The sequence below is a fragment of the Equus asinus genome, chromosome 23 (genome assembly GCF_041296235.1).
Source record: "Equus asinus isolate D_3611 breed Donkey chromosome 23, EquAss-T2T_v2, whole genome shotgun sequence".
NCBI classification, from domain to species: Eukaryota; Metazoa; Chordata; class Mammalia; order Perissodactyla; family Equidae; genus Equus; species Equus asinus.
Window position 1 is genome coordinate 23,562,004 of NC_091812.1, and position 6,000 is coordinate 23,568,003.

Consider the following 6,000-nt stretch of genomic DNA (forward strand, 5'->3'; position numbering starts at 1 on the left):
GCAGGTCCTGGCCCTTTTTTGTTCATTTTTTTATTTGTAAAATAACATTTAAAAAGTTTTTGTTGTCCTTAGCACTTGGTAGGTCTAAGTGCATTCGTTTTGGACTTAGACTCCCTGACACCATGGTTTCATATGCATCCCCAGTTACTCGTTCTCTTTTCCATTCTTAGGGCTTGTATTTCTTTAATGCATTTCCTCCTTGTTTCTTTCTCCTAAGATAATTTGCCACTCCATAATTGGAACTGCATCACTAAGAGCTTCTCAACTCTCTTGAGTCCTACCATTCATGACTCTTGCTTGGAACCACATACAATGGAACCATGAATTATAATAGTTTTGAAATAGGCCTTCTTAAATATCTCAGTAGGATATTTTTAACAGGTTTTGCTCATTTTTTTTTTTTTACTCCAGGCATTATCACCTAAGATGATAGAACTGCTTTCTTCCAAGACTTTATCATTTCCCATCACCAAATAACTTCCCTCCTGGTTAGAATTAGATCTAGAGTAGTAGTTCTTAAAGTCATTTGTTCTATCAGTGGAGAACTGAGATTATCACAAAGGCTAGACAAGAACTTGCCAGAACTGTCACTTTTAGCCAAATGCAATTTGCTGCCTTTTCCTAGACAACAGAGTCCTCATTATTGCTGTATTTTTCTTGCCTCTGTGCCAAGGAGGGATGCACTGTTTAGCCTCTCCACACAGTGAGGATGACCTGTATTATCACAGCAATATCACTTTTGTTTATTTCTTTTATAAGATCTACACCATGTTTTTCAACATACTTCCATCAATGTTTTAGGTATTTATCAATGAGAATATATGAAATAGAATGTTTGAATGGGACACTACCTCTCTCAGATTTGGCTACATTACTAATACTATAGATTTCAAGTTCAAAAGTACAGCAGAGAGAGGCTGGCCCTGTGGCCGAGTGGTTAAGTTCGCGTGCTCTGCTGCAGGTGGCCCGGTGTTTCGTTGGTTTGAATCCTGGGCGCAGAGATGGCACTGCTCATCAAGCCACGCTGAGGCAGCATCCCACATGCCACAACTAGAAGGACCCACAACGAAGAATATACAACTATGTCCTGGGGGGCTTTGGAGAGAAAAAGGAAAAAAATAAAATCTTTTTTTTTTTAAAAAAAAAAGTACATCAGAGAGAGAAATCCTTCATGAAAAATTATAAATTCCTGAGAATCTTTCAAGAATCAATTCCATGTCTCTTGTACTACTCAGCCAAATCAAGAATAGAAAAAGCTGTCAGATATTCTCCTTCCAGTTAAGTTTTTACTGGAACATAGTCTATATTTGGGGGAAAAAAGGATCCCATGAGATGAGTTTCCATTTTTGTGGCCCTTACCCTAAAGGCAGTCTGTGATCACATTTGTACAGGGAGGCTAAATCTCTGAAAGGAAACCATAGTTTCCTGGCCTGAGGAGTTAGAGAACAGAGATTGGGGTAACCACAGCCACTAGAAAATTAGGGGAAAATCCTAGAAAAGAGAAATCTGGAGAAAAGTAGCTTCCAAATCTGTGTGTAAACTTTGCCCAAATCTCTGGGTGATTCTAGAACCACTATAATGTGGGATAGAACTCAGATACAGAGAAAATAATTGACTGATTTTCAAGCTGCTAATCAGAAGACAGAGTTGGCAGTTTGAATCCAACCAAGTTAATTCTCTGCTTAAACAAATTTGCGCTCTTTGAGGGTTAAAATAGAATTCATATAACATTCACAATATCCAGGATACAATCCCAAATTACTTGAAATTCAAAGAACTGGGAAAATGTGATTCATTATTAAGAGAAAGAATAATCGAAGAATAACAACTCCAAGTTGACCCAGAAGTTGGAATAGAAAATTCTTTAAAGCACCTCTTATAGCTATGCTCAAAGAGTTAAGGGAAAACATGCTCAGGGTGAATAAAAAGTTAAAATATCTCTTCAGACAAACAGAAATTATACAAAAGAACAAAATGTAAATTCCAGGCTTGAAAACTAAAATATCTGAAATAGAAACTTAACTATAAATTGGAGATGACAAAGGAAAGTATCAGTGACCTTGAAGATAGATTAATAAAAATTATCCAATTTGTAGAAGAGGGAGAAAAAGAACAGAAAAAGAAATAACAGGGCCTCAGTGACCTGTGGGACATGCTCGGAAAGAGAGGAAGGAGAGAATGGGGGAAAAATATCTGATGAAACATTAGCCAAAATTTTCCCCAACTGGTGAAAATTTTACAGGTTCAAGCAGTTCAGTGAAACTCGAATAAGATAAACCCAAAGAACACAAGGCCTGGACAATCATAGTCAAACTGCTGAAAACCCAAAGATTAAAAAAAAATCTTGAAAGCATCTGGCAAAAAATGACACGTGTCATACAGAAGAACAATGATTTAACTGTTGACTTCTTATCAAAACTATGTAGGCCAGAAGAAAGTGAAAGAAAACCTTTGAAGTGCTGAAAACAAAAAGCAAACAAGCTATCAACCCAGAATTCTGTATCTGGTGAAGAGATGTATTTTGAACAGAGGTGTGTATGTATCAGAGTGGGAACTTACTGGGACGTCTTGCGAAGACTCTATAACAATCCTAATTTTTTTTTTTCTCAGGAAGATTTGCCCTGAACTAACATCTGCTGTCAATCTTCTTCTGTTTGTTTGTGAGCTGCCACCACAACATGGCCATTGACAGACAAGTGGTGTAGGTCTGCGCCTAGGAGCTGAACCCAGGCCACTGAAGTGGAGCATGCTGGACCTAACCACTAGGCCACCAGGGCTGGCCCCTAATAATTTGTAAATAGCTTTAAGAGGCAGTGAATATAAGCAATGCTTCATTCAGTGCTACATCATAAGAATGTTTGAATTCTTGCTTCTTGGTATATCTTTGTCTTCCGCGGTGTTCCCATTGTCAGAAATACCCCAGGGCTGGAACAGAGTAGCTGTTTGTTAATAAAAGAAACTTTACCAGATCAAAGTGAAGTGGCCTCTCAATATTCAAATGTAAAGGAAAGTTTTGTAATTGGACAGCATTCCTGTCAAGCATCTCCTGTATGAAAGAGGGAGGTAAGTCACTTCAAGGGGGAAAGGCCTTACCTGAGAGCTTGTCTGTAGGTGACGAGTCTTTGTTGCGTTCCACCTAACATCAGAAGGGTGTGCGTGTGTTCATTTCTGTTTTCCATTTATAATGATTCAAGGAGGCAGGGTTTTTATACATAATACTGAAAACCCAGTGAGGGTAATATCTGATTATTTTTTAATGTTATTATAGAGGAGAAAAAATTCTCCTCTACTCTCTTAGGGTCTCCATCTGGGCCTAAGAATTAAATTGACATTAGACAGATTAAAGAGAGAAAACTGTACACACATTTTTATTTTTATTTATTTATTTTTAATTAAAACATTGTTTTAGCATACACATTTTATTAAATTTTTACATACACATGGGGGCCTGCATAAGAAAATGAAGAACTGAAGAAGTGACTAGAGCAGAAAGTTTTTATACATTTTTATACGTTTCAGACAAAGAAATGATACGTTTGTGAAGAAATGACAGGATGAAGGAGTTTGGGGTAGGGGCAGCAAATTATGTGGAAGTCACTAGGAGAAAATATATGAGGAGAGGGCAAAATGAGTGGAAGATTAGGGTTATTTTAGTAAGTTAAGGTTTGCACAGATCCATGGCAGCACTGGCTCTCTGTCTCTGGTAATAAGGACATTCTTCTCTTCTGGCACAAAGAAGGCAGCTTTCTCATGGAAAATTTTGCGGCCTAGTCTTGGTAGAAAAGGGTAGGTCAGGGAGCTGTTCTTGTATCTGCTGTTTCTCAAGGGACTTCAACACAAAATGATCGATATGCTAAAGTGGCATATTTTGGAGTGTCATGTCCTAAACTCCTTAATTATCTTCAGTATAAGATAAATGGATTTAGTTGAAAAGCACTAATGACTTATGTTCAACTCTTGATGTTCTGAACCTTTCGTCCTCTGCCTTGTAAAATTCGGAGCTTGGCAGGTCGGGATTCCAAGTGATTAGTGAGTTTTAAATGGTGTCAATTTTACCCCTAAATCATACCTCAGAATTCACATGTATTTTAATCTTTGCATAGAATCTTTAGTTATGATATTTAAGCATTTTATAGCCAACTATGTCCATCTTTTTTCCTCTTAATTCTCTGTTCCGTGTCAATTCTCAAAATGTTTAAATATGCTTTTTAATTTTTAATTAAACGAGTGATGTATGAATACTTTCTCCTTATAAAATATCAAAAACCCCCAGATAAACACTGTTTGCTTCAGCTCCTCTGAAGACATTCTCAGAACCTTGTCTCTTCCTTCTGTTTGAAAGTAACGTGAGTTATGAGTGCAGCCCCATTTTTCCAAATATAGTCTTTGTATCCACAACTATCTACATTTATCCTATAGAAAGTGAATCATATTATTTTATGTATTTTTAGCATAATATCATACTGTATATATTGTTCTATAATTTACTTTTGTCAGTTATCAGTGTGTCTTCAACATCTATCCATATTTGTATAAACAGTGCTGGCTCATTTAGAAAAACAATACGAATGCATCACAATTAGATTATTCAGCCATTTTCTGATGATGGACATTTAGGTGTCTCCAGTGTTTTTATAAAATAAGCCAAGATACAGTAAGTATCTTGTACAGACTTTCTTGTGTATGGGTACAAGTGTTTCTCTAGGGGCGACATCAAATAGTGAAATGATTGGGTCGTAGGATGTGAACATTTTCATTTTTCACAGATAATACCATATCATTCTCCAGAGTGGTTGTACCAATAAACCCTCCTACTTGCAGGACATTCCTTTTACTTACATTTCACTGCCACTTAATATTGTTAAGCTTTCAGAGTCTGGATCATCTAATGGAAGACTTCACAAGATGGCCTATGGACCAAATCTGGGCCACTACCATTTTTTATAAGCCTGTAAGCTATGAATGGTTTTACATTTTTTTACAAGATTATATTTTAAATGGTTATTTACATACCTAAAAAACACCCTCTACTTTTATTCTTAACCCACAAAACCTAAAATATTTAATATCTGACCCTTTAACAAGGAGTGTGCTAACTCCTGACCTGAGGGAAATGGAATGGTATGTTATTATTGTTTTAATTTGCATTTCCATAATCACATAGTAAAATTGAACATCTTTTCCTATGTGTATTTGACATTTGTATTTCCTTGTCTATAAATTGTCTACTTGTAATTTTTGCTCATGCATCTATGTTTTAAATTGATTGAATGAACTCTGCATACATTCTGAAGACCCATTTTGCTGGCCACTATTGTTTGGCTATGGAGTGGTTGTCTCCCCAACCCGTTCTGTTTTGCTAACAGAACTTCAGTTCCTTTTCAGGTACTGGGCAGTGATGTACTTCTGGGGATCTGAGCCTTCACTCAAATTCTAAGGAGGGAAGTGTAAAACTAGGATTATTCTAAATAACTGTGGCAATTGCCTTCCCCCTTGCCTGCGATTAGTTTAGGCTTGAACATGTGATGAAATATGTCCATTGAGATGTGAAGTCTTTCAGTGTATTCCCCCTCATTTTTAAAAAGAAATACTGGGTTATTTTCATTCCTTTGCAGCCTCTGATTTCTTTCTTCTCATGTGATTTCTGCGAATGTGAAAACTATCTTTTGAGCATAACATTAGCCAGATTAAATGAACAAGTCAGCACATGAGAGTAACAGAACAGCATTACAAAAAGAGAGTGGGCTTTACATTTTTGAGCCTTTTTATGGCTTAGGCTATTTTTAGATGGATTTCCTTTTACTTGCAGCCAAGTACAACCCAAATACTTCATTTAACATTTGGCACTCTTCCATGTGAATTTTAGAGCTGTTTTGTTATATTCTAGTCTCTTGAAATGATTAGAACTATTTTGCCTTTATAGGTGACTTTGAGATTAAATAATATATGTAAAATATTGAGTCTTTCCATGAGAATCTCTCCATTATTCAGATCTTCTGT

At 36.4% G+C, this 6,000-nt stretch overlaps 1 long non-coding RNA gene across 1 annotated transcript in view; it reads left to right on the forward strand.

Moving 5' to 3' along the window:
* The window catches only part of LOC139041692 (uncharacterized), a 68,308-nt gene extending 65,347 nt beyond the window's left edge, over positions 1–2,961 (forward strand). Inside the window, exons 5-6 of the long non-coding RNA XR_011497367.1 lie at positions 2,427–2,531; positions 2,611–2,961. This is a non-coding gene — a long non-coding RNA (uncharacterized lncRNA). The remainder of the gene's footprint in view (positions 1–2,426; positions 2,532–2,610) is intronic.
* Positions 2,962–6,000: the final 3,039 nt, after the last annotated feature.